This window comes from Acomys russatus, chromosome 2 (assembly GCF_903995435.1).
Source record: "Acomys russatus chromosome 2, mAcoRus1.1, whole genome shotgun sequence".
Classification (NCBI taxonomy): Eukaryota; Metazoa; Chordata; class Mammalia; order Rodentia; family Muridae; genus Acomys; species Acomys russatus.
The window spans coordinates 106617586-106638043 of NC_067138.1; positions in this window are offsets into that span (position 1 = coordinate 106617586).

Here is a 20458-nt window from a genome sequence, read left to right on the forward strand (position 1 = left end):
AAACACAAATTATGAAACGTGATGTTTAAATAGTTACTTTCAAAGAGATTCACAGGAAAAAAGTTATTGAGTTAAATGGTTTACACATTTTGGGGCGGTTGCACATTTTTAGATTCTGCAATCATCGGTGAATACTGACAAGTTACTTTTCATGCAGTTTGCACAAATGCACCATGCCCTCACAAATGCACACAGGTCAGCAACAGTCTTTTAAAGTGATTTGCATCTTTACCATTTTAAAAGGAACTTTCTTGTTTGGTTTTGGAGTTTCCCTGATTACTAAAGATGTCAATAACTTTATGTGTATTTTCTCACAAACCTCCACTTTCACCAAGCAATGGTGGTGCATGCCTTTAATCCCAGCACTTGGAAAGCAGAGGTGGGCTGGTCTCTGAGCTTGAGGCCAGCCTGGTGGCTACACAGAGAAACCCTGTCTTAAGAAACAAAACAAACAAACAAAAATTCTACTTTAAAAAAAAATCTGACTTTATCAAAGTCTGCATGAGGGGACTGGTAGAATACGGTCTGTCTTTTTTCTTAGCTCACAATCTTTTGGGATATAACATGCCATGTCGATTTGTAATAGTGAAATCCCCAATAAAGAGACTGTGACATTTTGGCATTCACCTCTTTCAGCATACTGTTTGTTGCCTAAACCATTATTTTTGTGGTTGCTTCTCCTTTTCTTATTGTCAAGTACGGTGGGTATAGGGGTATAGGGGCATTGGGTTTTGTTGTTCCTTTGTTAGCTCTGTGGTTTCTTCCAAGATTCTTTTTTTTTTTTTTAAGATGGAAATTTTTTCTTTTTTAAAAAAATGTATTTATTTATTATGTATACAGCATTCTTCCTGCATGTACACCCACAGGCCAGAAGAGGGCACCAGATCTCATTTTAGGTTCTTATGAGCCATCATGTGGTTGCTGGGAGTTGAACTCAGGACCTTTGGAAGAGCAGCCAGTGCTCTTAACCTCTGAACCATCTCTTCAGCCCTCTTCCAAGATTCTTTAGAAAGCCATCCCCTCATCTTAGATTAGACAAGAGGTTACGACAGATACTAAGTATCAACTGTGTGTCCCACATTATTCTGGACTACAGAAACTGAAGTTCAAAAAGTGTTCCTTGGGACTGGAGAGATGGCTTAGGAGTTAGGAACCCTAGCTGCTCTTGCAAAGGATCCAGGTTCCATTCCCAGCCCCACATGACAACTCACAACCTTCTGTTACTCAGTCCCTGGGAATGTGATACCCTCTTCTAGCCTCCAAGGGCACCAAGCATGCATATACTGCACATATGTACACGCAGACAAATGTTCATAGAGAAGGAATTAAATCCTTTAAAAATCTAATATTAGGAAGTGTGCTGGATGGTTTATGTTACCTTGACACAGCTAAAGTCATCAAAGAGGAGGGAGCCTCATTTAAGAAAATGCTTCCCTAAGATCAAGCTGCAGGCAAGCCTGTAAGGGGAAGACCCAGCTCATTATGGGTGTGGCCGTCCCTGGGCTGGTGGTCCTGGGTTCTGTAAGAAAGCAGGCTGAGCAAGCCATGAGGAGCAAGTCAGTAAGAAGCACCACTCCATGGCTTCTGCATCAGCTCCTGCCTCCAGGTTCCTGCCCTGATTGAGCTTCTGCCCTGGCTCCCTTCAGTGATGGACTACTACATGGATGTGTAAGCCGAATAAACCCTTTTCTCCCCAACTTGCTTTTGGTCATGGTGTTTCAACACAGCAATAGAAACCCTCACTAGGATGGAAAGTGTTCCTTGTCAAGGGAAATCATTGATAACAAGTGGCCTGACAAGCTGCCATGCTGTCTCCCATCTTGGCACAGGAACACTTGGATTGTAGATGCCCACGACTGTGCTCAGCTTCACATGGGTTCCTGGGATTTGAACTCAGTTCCTCACACTTTCAGGGCAAGTACTTCACACACTTGCTGAGCTATCTCCTCAGCCTTCATCAGGTTATTTGCTTGTCTGTTTTTTTTCCCCCCTTCAAATTAACAGCCTCTGTTGCTCATCTCACCCTTAAAATACAAAGGAAAGTACAATCAAATGCCTTTTTTAAAACCACCAAACTAACCTTAGACAGTCACTAGTTGTGTCTTCTCAGTGTGTTTACTAACCATTAGGTCATGCCTTACCTGCAATACGGAAATGATTAGACTGAGAAATTTTCCATTGCTTAGTACCATGCAAACATCAGACCATCTAAGTGTTTAATAGCAGACTAAAAGTAAGAGTCAAGGGCTGTGGGGATGGCTACCATCAGTAAAATGCTTCCTGGGCAAGCATGAAGACCTGTGTTCAGATCTCTATGACTTATGAGAAACCCCAGCTTTGGTGTGTGTGTGTGTGTGTGTGTGTGTGTGTGTGTGTGTGTGTGTGTGTGTGTGTGTGTGTGTATCGGAGACAGACAAATCCCCTGAACTCTAGGGACATCCAGTATAGTCAACTGGAAAGTTTTGTGTTCTGTGAAGAGACTCTGTCTCAAAAACAATAATGTAGAGAGTAGAGAGAAATATATCTGACATCAATCTATGACCCCCACACACATGTGAGCACATGCATACTACACACACGCATATACACATTAAAACCTAAAGAGCCAGTCATGGTGGCACATGGCTTTAATTCCAATATTCAGGAGACAGAGGCAAACAGATCTGTAAGTTCCAGGCCAGCCACGGAGATAGATAGATAAATAGATAGATAGATAGATAGATAGATAGATAGATACCCTGTCTAAATAAATAAATCTAAGAAATGTTTAATAAAATCTTGCCTTAAAGGCACCATGCAGAGCAAGTAATAAAAGTTTTAAAGATATTCAATGACTAAATCACTGAAAGAAGAAAAATAAAAAGCTAGTGAGTCATACATATTCGTGACTGTGAATACTCATGTTAAAACTTTCTCTGCCAAAATATGTTACAGCAGGCCACCACTGCTATGAATTTGACATGTTTGGTTAAACCATCAAACTATTGCTTGAGACAAGCTTGAATGTGAATGGGGGGAATTTTCTCAGCCCGTCTCTTTAAGACTGGAGGTTTATTAGTCACAGCTTCAACTCTCCTGAAAGGCCGCTCATTGGCTAAACCCTGGGCCTAACTGTGCCGCAGCTGAGTAATTGTGACATTGTAGCAATCTGACTAAAACATGAACTGAGCTCAGCCTTGACTCTGTCTTGTAGTCCTGCAGTTTCCTCCACTCCTCAACGTCAGAAGTCAGATTCTATCCAGTGTCTTTGTCCCATGAAATTGCTGCAAAACTAGCTTTAAGAATACATAACTGTAATCCCAGCACTCAGAGAGGCAGAGAGGGAAGTGGATGTCTGAGTTTGAGGCCAGCCTGTTCTATAAAGTGAGCCAGGGCTACACAGAGAAATCCTGTCTCGAAAAACCAAAAAAGAAGGAAGAAAGAGAGAAAGAAAGAAAGAAAGAAGGAAGGAAGGAAGGAAGAGAAAAAACATAGATGCTAGGGAGTAAAGAGATTGCCATGCAAGCCAGAGGACCTGCATCCAGTTCCCAGAACCTTCCATACAGTAGTATATGTCTGTAAACCCGGAGCTCCCTCAGCAAGATAGGAAGTAGAGACAAAAATAAAAAATTAAATTAAAAATTAAAAATTCCTGGAAGCTTGGGGGCCAGCTAGCCTGGCTTAGCTACCAAAACAGACCCTGTCTCAAAGAAAATGGAAGGTGAGAACCGACTTGGGGGTGGGTACAGCAGCACACCCACCACGCTCTTCTGCACCCACACCCACACATGTATACATACACATGTGCACATCCCAGAAAAAAAAAAAAGAGACGAAAACAAATTCCAGCTTCCTACAGAGCCAATTGCTCCACATAGTATTGTATGTAAAATGCATAAGCCATTGGCTCTGCGTTCTTGTATTGACCTACTCCTTTATAGATGCCCCTCCCCCACCCCCAAATGCCAGTGATGGAGCCTCCGGGCTTCCAGGACTTCCTGTCTCCACTTCCGATTACAAGTGCATACTACTGTGTGGGTTCTGGGGGACAGAACTCAGGTCTTCCGACTTGTGTGGCAATCACTTTACCCACTGAGCCAGATACTAAGTAAGCACTCTATCACTGAGACAGACACCCAGCCCTTTCAGCAGCACCCTTGTTGGCTGCACTTCTGCCTCTAAGGATGTCTGCTCGATTAGACATTCCACTGTTTCCTGTTGACCAAGCCCCCTTGCTTGCTTCTCTCGTCTTTCTGGTTATCATTAGGTACTTGTGAGCTTCAAACTTCTGGCCATTTACCATTGCAGCTGGTCCTCAGGATAAGTCCCTTCACCCTTCAGAGACCAGCTCTGGGATCATGGTCCTGCTTGGAGCCATAGTCTAGAGGAAGGAGGCTGCCACCTAACTTCTTGACCCCAGCTCCCTCTCTGACTGACAGTGTGCTTGGTGAATAGTGTCTTGCATGGTATTGTCATCTGGCATGCTCCCTTTGCTAACCTCATGTCTTCACTTACTTAGCACTTTTTCTAGGTCCTTCCATCACATTTTCTACACTTCTAAGAACACCCCTAAGATTGCCTCACTCCCTAGAGTCCTTGTGCCTTGCAGAATTGCCCATCCACCTGTGCTCTAAAAGTAGATCCACTTGTCTTGGGCCAGGTCAGGTGACCTACCATTTGTATAGCTGACCGAAGTTCTCGCCTTGATCTGATTACTGGGCAGCTTGGCATCAAGTTTTCATCAAACATCTATCACATATATAATAAGACATGACCTGAACTCTGTTTCACACAGGTAGAAATGTGTGGTTTGCACTTTATGTGCTATTTTTACACCCGCTCCATCTCATTAAACTAAATGTCACTTCACTCTAATTTTCTGACTTGCATTTACTCAACACACTGTCTGCTCAGTGCTGTAGTAAATACTGTACACTCATTAGCCAGTGAAATTCTGGTTTCTCTGTGGTGGGGTCTCTAGCAAGATACCAAATTTCTAAGTGGGGATAATTATGATAATGCCCACTTTACAGGGTTGTCATGGAGATTGATAATAGTTAACATCAATAGTTATTAAAGTCCCCTTAGCTTTTCGGTCCCAACCAATAAATCAAACTATCCAACTTAGTTATTTTACATGACACTACTGTACTAAAGTCTAGAAAGAGAAACAGTTTATTCTAAAAACACTCAACATAGAGAGTAAAGTATTACTAATCACCCTTATAGTTTTAATCAAACTGAAAGCTTTTGCGGTTCCTGTAATTAACAGAAGTGTAACAGAATGAATCAAGCTGAGCTATGATGAATCTCCATACAAAAGTTCATTTATTTGTTTTCACAGATAAATGATGGCTCCTTCTGGGGCTCAAGAATGCTTGACTTTAAAATCTATAGCTCGGCAGGAATGTTAAGACTATTACCAAGGAGGGTTATTCTGCCCTTGGGACTCAACATATTGCATTAATAATTCAGTTCCTGTGCTGCTCTGCCGACTAAGTTTGGCGCCCTCAATGCTGGTGAGCTCGCCAGTAGGCAGAAACTTAGGGTGATCCCTTGAGCCTTTCTCCTCATGTTGGATGACATTTTGTGATGCCCGTCAGCGTGAAAATGACGTGTCTTTACGTTTGAATCGGACAGCATCTGTGTATATTTCTTGGCCTAGCTCATGTATGTGTCTGACAGATGGGGGTAGCTGAAGTCAAACTCCCTTAAACAACAGAAAAATAAAACAGAGGCGCAAGGAGCTGTGACTTCCTTAAGTACTGTAAAATTTTGCCGTTGGACTGGAAAGGTGATGTATAGAAATCATAGATGCTCTAAGGTCTACAGTGCTAGACAACTCAGCTCATGCCAGCAAGTGAATCTTTTCTTTGTACTGGTGTGTGCATGGACTTTACTCATTTCTGTGATGACGTACAGGATATCTGATAGTATCTACCAAACAGCTGCCTGTGTATGGGGCAATGTGGGCCCCTGGCAAGGTGGTCACTCTTCCTGCCCTTGAAGATTGTGTTTACTGGAGACAGAAAATGATGAAATGTCTACCCAGAAAATAAATGGTAAAGGGTCACCTTGCTGAAACAGATTAAAAAGTGTCACAAGATTGCAGAGGCAGGAAACATCACTGAAATTCGGGCTGACTTCAAGGACCATGGATGAGCAGAGACTTGGGGGAGGGGCACTGGAAAATTAGCTCCGGCCTTGTGCAGTCATTGTGCACAGCTGCAAGCGGAAACCTGACAGAAGCAATTAAAGAGAGGACATGCTCACAGGTCCAGAGAGATTTCAGAGCATCAAGGCACGGGATATGTGACAGCAGGAGGATATAGTCCCCTCCTCGAATTACAGTGAGCCAAGAATTGGGACTGCAACAGGTGTGTGGTGTCACTTTGAAAGACCTGTCCCTAACGACCTATTTGCACAAGCTGGACTTTATCTCCCAAAGGTTCTACAACCTCCCAAAATAGCACTGCCAGCTGGGGACCAAGCGTTTATAGCCTGACCCCATGGGGGAGTTTCAGGCTCACATTGTAACAGGCCTGTTTAAACAAGCGGCACTTCTGTCCTTCTGCGAACTGTTAAGATTAGATTTTGTTCTACGTATGTATTAAATTCACTCAATCGAGACAGTTTGATGTGTATTCATTTTATTTTATTGGTGTTTTGGCTGCGGGTACGTCTGTGCACCACACGCATGCTCAGTGGTGCCCGTGAAGGTCAAAGGAAGCTATCAGATCCCATGGTACTGGAATTATGGATATTTGCAAACCACCACGTGAGTGCTGGGACCCCAACCCAGCTCTGCAAGAACAACAAGTGCTTCTTTGGGTGAGGAGGGTGGGCAGGAATAGGGTTTCTTTGTGTAACAGTCCTGGCTGTCCTGGACTCACTTTGTAGACTAGGCTAGCCTCGAACTCACAGAGACCCACCTGCCTCTGCCTCCCAAGTGCTGGGACTAAAAGTGTACACCACCACGGCTGCTGCAACAAGTACACTTAACCACTGAACCATCTCTCCAGCTCCCTTCTGTGTTCATCCATCGGTGGTCCTCACGCAGGAGGCCTGTGTTGACAGCAAACCCTGAGCTCAGGTGGGTAGCTGCAGGGAGGAATCACAATGCTGCCATCTAGCCATCTGCTCTCTTACCCCTGTTCTTGTCACTCAGATTCCACCACAGATTGTCCCCAAGAATCCAAGTCCTCCTGTAGGATGCAAGGCAAGTCGTCTCTCGCATGGTCCAGAAATTTTCCCAACCTCGGCTTTCCACAAAAACTTTCCAACAAGTTTTTCATCCGGGCACTCAAGAGGCAGAGGCAAGGGCAGATAGATCTCTGAGTTCGAAGCCAGCCTGGCCTACTGATGAGTGTTCCAGGACAGCCAGAGCTACACAGAGAAACCCTGTCTCAAATAAAATAATAAAAGAGGAATAAATCAAATCTTTGGTGTATCTGTCACATTTCTCTGTAAGCAGAGACCAGGATTTTACAGCGCTAAGATACAGGAAAGAAAAACAAACAAACAAACAACAACAACAAAACAAAAAACAAAAAACCCTTGTTCTGGGAACCATTGCCACATCTGAAATACAAGGTATATCACTGTCTTGTCTCTAGCTACACCTCCCCAAATATTTAGTTATCTTAAAACCCACAAGGAGAAAGAGCTCCTCCCTTGGTTTCTCAGATTATCTTACATATATTAGAACTGTCTTTTCAACATAGATTCTGGCCAGTTTATGTGATCCCATCCCAGACTGAGGGTGAATACATGGCGAGGCCCATGCTTTCACCTCTAAGTTTGCAGCCACTGGGTGGATGAGAGGGTGGATGGAGGGATGAATCCAAGGCACGAGGCAACACGACTGCTCTAGAGGACTGGGTCCACGCACCCACATTCCTCGATAAAGCAGCTTTCGATCCACAAACTTGCCTAAGCCCGAATCTGAACACACAGGTAAAGGACACAACATTCACAGAACTGTTAGCCTGTCAGGGATGCTTGAGAAATCTTTAGAAACTCTCCAGGGAAATGTGTGCTGAGTAATGATATCGGCGGTGACCAACTCTGAGTAAAGCGCCTTGTTGACCAGGGAGTCAAGGGGAGATGATAGCGCGCAAGGTTAACATCTCCAGCAGTTAGGAGCAAGCCTTTCCAGGTCTGACCTGCTGCCTGCAGGGTAGTGGCATGTGGCCAGGGAGCATCCTCCTGTGGCTGTGCTCACTGAAGCCAGCGATGTAAGATCTAAAGACAGTATGCAGCTATGGAGAGAAAGCATCTGGAGGCAGCCCTATAGAGTACCCATAGAGCATTCTAGAAGACAAGGGAGCGGCTATGACCTGTGAGGAAATATCAATACCCATCTTAGTCTTTTTACTCAAAGACAATTGAAGATGGTACTGTTTATTACTTAATCGCATGTCTTCCACTTTTTTTTTGAAGTGAAGGTCTAGATTTGCTTCCCACAAACCCATGCCCCACCTCAAAAAATGGGAGATGTCTTCTTGACACCATATGATTTGCTTTCACATAAGTATCCAAAACCACCATGTCAGGAGGATTTCCATCATAGAAACTGCCAACTGTAAACTGAAGTTTCCTACACTATCCCTTCTGAAGCAGGCTATTAAAAGTTTGTTAGCAGACTGACGATTTTACAGTGGAAGACCCTAAATATAACACTTGCCCCAAGCAAATAATATGTAAAGAGAAAGCCATGTTAATAGATGCAAGGTTTAGAGCATGTTTGGTTGTCTTTATCCCACAAAAGTCTGGAAGACAGTGGCTCACACTGCCAGTGTGGTACCATGGCCCCCGCCTGGTTCCAGGAATTTTATTTGTAAAAGACTACAAAGCTTTTTATGCCCTGCCAAGGGCTGCTGGAAGGATAGGCACAAAATGCTTACCTTGGTTTGCCTCACTCTAAAGTAACTAATGTCTGCAGGTATTGTTAGAAGCTTTGAAAAATCGAAAATGCGGGAGACAAAAGGCCACAGTTAGGCTATGCAACAGCCTCCATAGGCCCAGGACAAGAGCGTTTCTTTGGAAAGTTGCACCCATGAAAAGAACATGTGTGTCATAAGCTGAGACATTCTGAACCACCACATACATGTTCCTGCCTCACCTAGGCCCACAGCCATCCAACCAGCCAACCACAAGCTAACACTTCCGAAAGCATCCATCAAAATAAACTTTTCTTCCTTTAAGGAAGAAAGGCCTCATGGGAAGCCAGCTCTGCCAGGACTCTGTCCAAAAGAGGAAGAAAATAAACTTCTGTTGTTAAAGCTACTCAGGCTTAAATAACAAAAAAACCAAAGCCAACAAAATTCCTGCCTCTCCATCTCAGCAGGTTGGGTGCTGGGACTCTCTTAAACACTTAGCCAGACTTATGTCGAGCTTAATAATCAGCCTACAAAAAAACAAAAAACAAAACAACAAAACAACAAAACAACAACAACAAAAAAACAGGCCTTTGCTAACCTAGTAACTTGCCCTGGCCATCTGCATGACTTTCTAGATTTCCCCATGGACAAAAGTGCTTCAAAAATAGTAATAAATAAGTAACCTGTAAATCTTGGAAAGCTTGGTTTTGGAGATAATACTTTGTTACAGCTGCCCTAGTAGAATAATACAAAACCCATCTAATGCAACCTTTCTTTCAGGCAGTGCCTGTTTTACAGCCCCCAAAATTCTACACAGTGCCTTTCATATTTTCATCTCGTAGTAAGATATTCTATTATTTTTCATAATTTCCTTGATTCCTTTAGGCTTTTTTAGGTTTTCTTTTAGCTCTTTGATCCCCACCCCACCCTGTCCCCCCATTAGCAGCCTCCCCCCCCCTCCCGCACCATGGGTGCATTTTGAGCTAGTGTTTTCCTCTGTAGTTCAGGCAAGCCTTGGACTCATCCTCCTACTGGCACCTGATGAGTGCTGTGATTAAAAGTGTCCAAGTTAAGAACATTCTGCTGAAGTTATTGTTTAAAGGCAGTCACCACAGCATGTAGGAATGTGTGTCACTCTTGCACAGACCCCAGTTTGGTTCCATTCCCAGGATCTATAACTCTAGCGCCGTGGGATCCAGTGCCTTTGGGCCTCTGCAGTTACCTGTACCCACGTGCACATATCAACCACCCCCACATAACTTTAAAAATAAAATCTGGCCTGGTGTGGTTGAGCACGCCTTTAATCCCAGCACTTGGGAGGCAGAGGCAGGAGGATCTCTGAGTTCAGGCCAGCCTGGTATAAGGAGTGAGTTCCAAACCAGCCAGAGCCACAAAGAGAAACTTTGTCTGGAAAAACCTCGGGAGGCAGAGGCAGACGGATTGCTGTGAGTTTGAGGCCAGCCTGGTCTAAAAAGGGAGTGCAGAACAGCCAGGGCTAACACAGAGAGATTCTGTCTCGAAAAACAAACAAATAAATAAATAAATAAACAAACTATTGCTTATATCTAAGTCACTGTCAAGTAAGTGAAATGTGTGCAACTCTTCAATGACAATCTCTGTCTATTTATTTTGTCCCTTTGAGCTGCCATACCTTCCTGATTCTTCTTGCTTTACAGTAGCACTTACTGTTCCTTCATGGTTTTTGTTTTCTTTTATTTTTATTTTTATTTTATTTTATTTTATTTTTTGGTTTTGGTTTTGGTTTTTCGAGACAGGGTTTCTCTGTGTAGCCTTGGCTGTCCTAGACTCGCTTTATAGACCAGGCCAGCCTCGAACTCACAGCAATCTGCCTGCCTCTGCCTCCCGAGTGCTGGGATTAAAAGTGTGTGCCACCACGCCCGGCCCTTCATGTGTTTTTATGTCTCTGTACACACACTCTCAGGTTTGTTCTAATGAGCACAACAGTCATGTAGTATTAGGCTCTCCCCTAACCATCTTAGCTTATCATTTTAATTAAATTAATTTAATTGCCAAGGACAATAAAACTTACTTTTGGCAGGGCTATCACACCATACTGAAAGTTTTACTTAGAGCAACTGTTAAAACAGAAATAAAAGGCACCCAAATTGGGAGGAAAAAAAAAGTAGCTCTTTTTGTTGTTGTTGTTGTTGTTGTTGTTGTTGTTGTTGTTGTTTTGAGACAGGATCTCTTTGTGTAGCCTTGGCTGTTCTGGACTTGCTTTGTAGACCAGAAAAAATAGCATTTTTTAATGTTATTAAACCCAAATAAATAATCCACAAAATAGATGTTAACAGATATTTCAGAAAAACTGCAGGTTTCAAAATCAACAAACACAAACCAGATGTTTCTATACCTTAGGATCCAAGAAATGAATACTTAAAAGAAAAATATAGAAAAACACACCCATTTATATTATAGTAGCATAAAAATAACAAAATACCAACAAATATAGTTCATCGAGGATGTAAAATATTACACACCAAAAACTGCATTCTTGAAAACAAGGATTAGGGATAAAGAGAATCGAATGTGTATTTATGGATTGGAAGACATTTAATAATCCCTACCAAGCTTCCAATAATGGGGAAAGTATACCTTCCAGTTCAGATTGGGATTGAAAGAGACCTGGAATAGTTAAAAACAGTTTTGGGGAAAAAAATCAAAGTTAAAGGACTTATTACCCCTGGTTTCAAAACTAATTACCCAGCTAGACTTATCAAACAGTAAGACACTGGTATAAGGATGGACAGACATACAATCAATGAAATAGACTTGAGAGTAAAAAGATAATTCATTTTATTTTGATAAGAGTCAATGGAGAGGGCCAGGTGTGGTGGCGGACAGGGCCAGGTGTGGTGGCGCACACCTTTTATCTCAGCACTAGGGAGGCAGAGGCAGGCAGATCCTCCAGTTCTAGGCCAGCCTGAGCTAACGAAGGAGTTCCAGGACAGCCAGGGCTACACAGAGAAACCCTGTCTCAAGCAAAAGAAGCCATTTGGGACCTGTAAGATGACTTAGTAGATGGAGATACTTGCCTCCAAGACTGATGACCTGAATTCAACCCTCAGAACCCACATGGTGGAAGGAAAAACTGACTCCAGCAAACTGCCCTCTGATTTTTACATATGCACCATGGCGTGCCCCCATGCCCCAAGAGATAAATGGGTGAAATTCAAAAAAAAGTTGTAACTGTTATTTTAAAAAAAGTGAAGTTGGACCTTTCCCTCATACCATACCCAAAAATGAATCAACATTCTATTTGTTTGTTTTTTTTTTAAGATTTTATTTATTTATGTATGCAGCTCTCTGCCTGCATATACACCTGCAGGCCAGAAGAGGGCACCAGATCTGATTATAGATGGTTGTGAGCCACCATATGGTTGCTGGGAATTGAATTTAGGACTTTTTGGAAGAACAGTCAGTGACCTTAACCTCTGAGCCATCTCTCCAGCCCCAAATAAACATTCTAAATACAACTAAACCTTTAAATCTTTTAGGAAAAATAATCAGGCAAGCAAACAAGCCAACCAAAAACCCCACAAAATTCCTACCTCTCCACCTCTGCAGACTGCATCTGTGTTGGGGCTCTCTGTTTAACACTTAGCCAAACTTACATCGAACTTAGTAATCAGCCTGTGAGAAAAACATAGGGTTTAATTTTTCTGGCACTTTTCTTGCCCTGGCCATATGCATGGCTTCCTAGATTTCCTCAAAGACAACAGTGCTTTAAAATGGTAAAAATAAAAAAGTAAATAAATAAATAAGATAAATCTTGGAAAGCTTAGTTAGTTTGTTTTGGCTCCAGTGTTTTCTCATTTCTCTGTCTCTGTATGGTGCATGCATACATATGAGTGTGGATGCACATCCTTGTGCAGAGCCCATAGAGGCTGTTGGGTACCCTCTTCTACTGCTGTGTACTGCATTCCTTTGAGACAGGGTCTCTCGCTGTGCCTAGAGCTATTTTTCAGCTAGACTGATGGTGGCAAGTCCCAGTGACCTTCCTCTGTCCACCAGTCACAGGGCTGGGGCTGTAAGAGTGCACCCAACCACATCAGGCTTTTTCTGTGGCCTTCGTGGATTTAGAACCAGGTCTTCATGCCTGTGCAGCAAGCACTTTATTGCATGAGCCTTTTCCAGACTCTTGGCAATGCATTCATACATATGACACCAAAGCAGAAGCAACAAAAGAAAATAAGTTGAGCCTCAGAAAATTAAAAATATTTGTACTGCAAACAACATTATTAATACAGTTTAAAAACCGAAAATACTGGCAAATCATACATCTGTTAAAGATTGAATTTCTACAATATATAAGTAGCATCACCATGAAAATAGCCCCAACAAATAGTCCACATTCTCCTCTTTCCATTCCTGAAATACTTGAAAATTCAGGTCACACTGTAGCCATACTAACTTTCATGAAAGAAAGTCCAGTTCCTTCGAGAACAGTAGCAACATGGAATACTCTTGCCACACTCTTGAGCCTGACAGATTACACATAAGAACACTGGTTAAATTGAAGCCTTCAAAAGCAGTTTGAAGTGGAGACTACAGCACTACCCTTGTGGTAAGATTTACATCCCCATGCTGGGTTCATGTGTGAGCTTTGTGACATGGGCAGGAAACTTGGAGCTCTGACAATCAGTCTCCATATTGGGATCCTAGGCCAGCCCTACCCACTCTTGGGAACAGTTGCAGTGAGATTGAAGGGTGACAGCATACACACTTAGAGTGCTAACCAATTCCAGCATGCTAATAAACATGACTTGTGTTCCCGTGTCAGCCTTGAATCTACAAAAGCAACTACCGCGCTCCTAGGATTCTCTTTACTCTAGGTTGTTAACACCCTCTTCGCCCTCCTGGTGCAGCAGGGCCAGAACAGGAGGAAATAAAAGTGCTGGTGCTCACCGTTTCCGAGCAGATTACCTATCCAAATCAGCTAAGCAAGTGCAGCTAAAGCCAACTACTATTTGCAACCCACTATAGAGATAGGGGGTGATGAATTGGAAAACTGAGAGGAACCCAGAAGTCTGTGCTGAAAAGTCCCATTTACAATAACGGGAACTCCGTCTGCTAGGCCCACAGAGACGGAGAGGTGGATGTGCTCTGTAATCCACCTTCTTCAATGCCATCAGCTTCCTTCCCTACAGCCCCTTCAAGCAAGCTGACCCCAGTGAAGTGCTGTAAATGGAACTAATAACACGAGTTAGGAGAATATTGATAGTCTACATCAATGAAGCTTTCCCAAGTGAGAGACTTACAGACATTTCAAGACCTAATGTTCCCTGTGCTCATTTCTTTGCCACTTAAAGAGGAAGGTAATCCATTACTGACGAGAAGATACTTGGAAAGGGAAGCATACATGACTGTATCAGCCAAATTATTCCCCTTTGGAGTGTGTGTGTGTGTGTGTGTGTGTGTGTGTGTGTGTGTGTGTGTGTGTGTAAGAGGGGCTTGTTATAGAAGTATTGCTTGTATTTGTTGAGCCTTATACATTATCAAATGTACCATACTGTCTTAGATTTATAACAAAAAATGAATGTTCCAGTGGCCCGAAAGATAGCTTATTGGGTAAAGGGGCCTGCCACCAAGCCTGGCGATCTGAATCCCACCCCCAGAATCCACATCATGGAGAGAACTGAGTTCCTTAAGTTGTCCCTCTGACCTTCCCATGCATACAGTGGCATGGTCACACATGCATATAAACACATACACACACACACACACACACACACACACACACACACACACGCAAATAAATAAATAAATAGATTTTAATGTTTAAAACTTTAAAACAAATGAGTAGAGGCTGGAGATGACTCAGCAATTAACAAATTTGGTTCCCAGTACACTCACTGGGTGACTCTCAATCACCTGTACGTCCAGCTCTAGAGGGAATTTCATGCTTCTAGCCTCTGAAACCACATGCACTCTCAGACACAAAATGATGATGATGATGATGATGATATTTGGGGGGTGGGATTCACGGCAAGGTCTCTCTGTGTAGCCTTGGCTGTCCTGGAACTTGCTCTGTAGATCAGACTAGCCTCGAACTCAGAGGTTAGCCTCAAACTCAGAGTTTCGCCTGCCAAAAAAATTTTTTTTTTCTGAGGATAAGATTTCTCTGTGTAGCCTTGGCCATCCTGGACTTGAACTCACAGTGATCTGCCTGCCTCTGCCTCTCAGAATGCTTAGATTAAAGGCATGCACCACCATGCCCGGTTTAATTTTTGTTTGTTTGTTTGTTTGTTTTTTGTTGTTTGTTTTTTGTTTTTCAAGACAGAGTTTCTCTGTGTAGCCTTGGCTGTCCTGGACTTGCTTTGTAGACCTGCCTCTGCCTCCCAAGTGCTGGGATTAAAGCATACACTGTACACTGTGGTGCCAGTGAAATTGGTTGATTCTTTGTACCTCTCAAAACTCCTTTAGGATATTTTCTTTTTATTTATTTGTTTGTTTTGAGACAGGGTTTCTCTGTGTCGGCTTGGCTGTCCTGGACTTGCTTTGCAGACCAGACTGGCCTGGAACTCACTGAGATCCAACTGCCTCTGTCACCTGCATGCTGGGATCACAGCCATGCACCACTGCACCTGGCTGATATTTCCTTTTTAAAATTTCCTCTCCTGTGTTTCCTCTTTGCAGGAACATTATGGGTCCATTGAAGTCAGAGATCTTTGGTGAACTAAGTGATGGAATCCAGTTTCATTATCTTTAAATCACAAAACTCACTGGTAGCCCAAACTTTTCTTTCTTTCTTTCTTTTTTCCTTTCCCTTTTTCTTCTTCTTCTTCTTCTTCTTCTTCTTCTTCTTCTTCTTCTTCTTCTTTTCTCCTTCTTCTTCAGCATAATAGGCTGCTTCTTTGTCTTAAGTCCTGCTCTCTTTCCTAGTCTTTTTTCAGTACAAGAAGTTGCATAAGACCATTCCCCAAGTCCATGGTCACACACCAGGCTCTCAACACACTATGCTTTTGTGCCAGAATCTTCAGTGAGCCCTGCCCCCCACCCCCACCCCCTGCCACTCCTGTAATGTTACCAACAATCCTCTGCTTACCTGGAACCTACTAGTTTGAGAATATCTTCAAGACTCTTCTCAAACTCAGGACCTGCATGCGCAAGATTTTAACATTAATGAGACCACCTACAGCAGTGTTTATTGATTTCCGTGCTGTGGTGCGCTTTGTCTCCTGAGATATTGGTTGTGTGATGGGTGCTCAAGAAATTCTTAGTGAATAAATGGTCTAGAAAGTCTGGGCAAACTGGTAGAAACATGAGTGGAAAACAATAAAGCTGGAGAGACTTAGGCAGGGCAATGCTTACCAACCCTCAATTGATACGTCTTGTAGGAAATTTATCTACGTAAATAATTGAGAATTGCCTTCAAAGATTGAATTACAGGGTTGGACACTAAGCATCATTCAATAAGCAACCCTAAGTCCTTCAATAAGGCATTGGTTAAGTAAACACAAAGTATATACTAGTTATTAAAAACATATATGGAACATATTTTTATATAGTAATATTTGATCTGAAGAAAATGTTAGGAAGTGTCTTGGTCCTCATGAATTCATGCAATACTGTTACTACTCAGACTGTTAACAGTGGGGTCTGTGTGCTACCATTTCAATTTTTCTCTTCATTCGGTTTTGAAAAAACAATCTAGTTGGAGAGATGGCTCAGCGGTTAAGAGCACTGACTGTTCTTCCAGAGGACCCGGGTTCAATTCTTGGCACCCACATGGCAGTTCACAACTGTTACAACTCTGAGAGGTGACACTCTCATACAGACATGCAGGCAAAACACCAATGCACATAAAATAAAAATAAATAAATTATTTTTTAAATTCTGACTTTTCTATGACTAGTCATCATTTTATGATTTTTTTTTTTTCTTTTAAAGGAGCGTTTCATTTCTAAAGGAGAGAGACCTTTCTTTTTTCCCTGTAGTTCCCTCTGTGGCTCCAGCCTTGTGCACAGGATGCTCAGATCCACCAATGTTCAAGATGTCCGAGGGGCCTGGTCTGCATATGTATTTTATTTAGTCTTAATTCCCTGAACAAAAAAGTGAGAGGTGAAAATAGCTGTTCTAGTGAGCAGAGCCAAGTGTTAGCCAAGCACGCTGGATAATTTCTAAGGTTTCATGGTAAAAATAAACAAACCCTCCCATTAGCCTATTTTGCTTTCCAAACTTCGTGTGCACCCCGAAACTGCTCTAGGAGGGCGTCTCAGAGGGAGCATGCTGGTACTCAGCTCATATTGCCTGGGCTTTGCGCAGCTGGAACCAGCGCCCTGGGCTGCAGCAGTTCCTGGAGTTTGCAAGCAGCCCAGACAGGCCAGCTGCGAGCTCTGCAGCCCCACGCGGCGTCCCCTAGGTACGCGCTGGCAGTCGGCCTGCGAGTTGACTCCATTTCCTCTACTTCGCTTTCCCGGAGGTGCCCGCCCACGCCACCGCCACCCTGCCACTGAGAAGTCACGCTCCAGCGTCTGAGCTGCTCGGAAGCTGCGGCGACTGGAGGCAGTGGCAACCGACCAGGGCCCTAAGAATGGGACCAACAGACAGCCCTTAGGTGTGGCTGTCATTAGATGACAGCTAGATGATTTTCCTGTGAACTGAATTCGATCTTCCGCCTGCACCAGCGGGGTTGATCTAGACCAATTCAGGTCTCCGCTGGGTGTCACTGTCAGGAAATCCAGGCAGAAAGGTTTCTGAGTGAGCTGCAAAAGGGAGGGGAAAAAAAAAAAGTTTCCTCTCCCCCACCTTGAGACCAGCAAACTTGTAGTCTCTACTTCCACTTCCCTTTTCTCTCCACCTTTCTCCGCTCTCTTCCTTATCTCAGTTTCACTGAGCGGGTGTCTGTCTATTTCGTTGCAATCCTCCTGCCTCAGCCTACTTCTGGGATGACAGGCAGCTGGTTCAATAGGTGTTCCTGATGCCAACATCTTACTGAAAATACCGGCCAGTTCTGTGGAATGCTATCCAGCTCTTCCAACAAATCCCATGACAGCACCTAAGGCCCCAAGCACACGCACAGACACCAGAAGCAGAACTCAGTTTTGCGTCCTGGCCCATGCCCCATGCTTTTGCACCTCAGCAGCGAGTCCCACATCTAAGCTGTCTCCGGACTTAAGCTAATAATAGTATGTACGTCACAGGGTCTACGGCTGAAGGAGCACCCCGGAAGTCTCAGGCGAAAGTCATTGCGCATACACCGGGCGCCTTGCAGCGGGGGTTGGGGGGTAGGGGTGGGGATGTCCCTGGCCAGGCAAAGGATGGTGGTAGGGAGGTGGATCTTTTGGCCCTTCTGAGACAGGCAAGAGCCCCCAGGTTAGGCTGCGCCCCGCGGGAGCCGCTGGGAAGTTAAATGGAAAGAGTTGTCGCGGTTACAGCCTCCCCCGCTTCCTGCGGGGTCCCCCGTCACTGCCCCATTGCACAATCCCTGCCGCGCAATAGCCTCGTGACTCGCACCCAGCCCGAAATGGGTTCCCAGGTTTCCCAGCCTAGCAGAGGGCCGCAGTGTCACCGCCCCGACCTCAGGCGCCCTTCAAGCCGTATTTCTTCTGGTGACTGAGCTGCATTTAGCTGCATTAGCTGGGCGGTGATGGCGCGCGCCTTTAATTCCAGCACTCAATAGGCAGAGGCCGGTGGATCTCTGAATTCGAGGCCAGCCTGGTCTACAGAGTGAGTTCTAGGATAGCCAAGGCTACACAGAGAAACTTGGTGGAAAGGAAGGAAGGAAGAAGAAACAAAGGAAGGAACGAAAGAAGGGAAGAAGGAAGGGAAAGAGAGAGAAGGAAGGAAGAAGGAAAGAAAGAAAGGTGTAGAATGCACTTGTCAAAAGCCACGGAGATGGCTCAGAGGTTAAGAGCACTGTCTGCTCTTCCAGAGGTCCTGAGTTCAGTTCCCCAGCAACCACATGGTGGTTCATAACCATCCATAATGAGATCTGGTCCCCTCTTCTGCCAGGCACACAAGCTGGCAGAATGTTGTACGCATAACAAATAAATAAATAAATATTTTTTAAAAGTCACACCCTCCTGCTCCAGGCCCGCTGCAGCTGACTCCGCCCTTCTCAGTGGTACACCTTCAGGCAGCACCTGTTTGGGGGGGGGGGGTTAGGGGAGAAGCTGGCGTCTGTTATAGAGGACGAAGGGGCAGGAGGGAGCTGTGCTGGAGACCCAGCCTGGAACTCTTACTCCGACTGTGGACACCGAATCAACAGTGGACGCGTGACTGCATGGAGGCAGCATTCAGAAGGCTGTGTCAGCAGATCATACCTTCTTAGGGACAGGAAACCTAGCAGTTAAAAGGTGTATCTGAAGTCACCTAGATCATGTGGCCGGCAAGCATACAATACCTCGTGATATTTGTAAGGACAAGGTGGGGGGACTTTTCTTTTTATGAAAATGGCACGCTTTCCACAGTGATCACTGCAAACCCTGATGCCACATATACATCGAAATGCAAAAGGAAGCAGGAAGCCTAGGCCCTGAAAAAGCTAAATTTGGCATTGCCCTGGTAAGGTATCACTAACTCATTTCAGTTATTTCCATGAGCTGAGAGCACTCAGTCGTATATCTAAAGGAAAAGAGGGGCCACAAACGAATGTTTCTCCGAGATCGTATCTAAAATGCCAGGTTCCCACTAATCTTACTTTGATGATTAAGATGTTTGGTGTTGGAATAGATTTGCTGCCCATCTTTCAGAATAGACAATCTGTGACAGTATAGGGGACTTCGGTGATGGGCTGGCAGGCCAGCTTGTTATCTTTGGTATTTCTAGGGGGACAATCTATACCAAATGTTGAATTTAGGCACCAGATGCCAAACAAATAGAACCCAAATTGAAAGTGGCAATCACAAATAAAGCAATCCTTCTGTGGGTTGTAAGACTTTCTGAAATGATAGTCATAATTTACTTGTTATAATGCAACCCAGACATAAACTCCTATCTGTGAAAAAGCTCAGATTATGAAATGGCTGCTCACAACCATCTTCGCTCCAGCTTCCAGGGGTCTGACACCCTCTTCTAGCCTTGCTGGCATCTGAGTGCACATAGGTATACTCCCCATACACATAAATAAATAATAAAATAAATATGAAAAGTATGTATAAAGTTGGTCAAGGCCTGGTGGCATATGCCTATAACCTCAGCACTGGGGAAGCATGGGCTGAGGGTTTTGTGTTTGTCAGCCTGGGCTGCACAGCAACTTCCAGATCAGCATGGGGTACAAATAACAAGGCTCCACCCCAAAATAAATAGTATACTAAATAAAATTTATAAAAATAATAGTTAGATAATATTTATTGGTACAGGATAAGAAGTTGAATCAGTGAATCTGAAGAGACTAGGCCTAGGTCCACACATATGTAAAGGGCCCTGAAGAATGAAGAAAAGAAAAGCCCTTCAGTAAGGAGTCCTTTCTGTGTTCTTAAATAAGCCTAAACAATAAAGAGTTTGTTACTGGACTACATTAAAGCTCAGACACTTATTCATCAAAAGATTTCACGAAACGCCAGTCATCAAAGAAGACATATGTATGTGGAACACACAATACAAAAATATGACTAAATGCTATTCTTTGC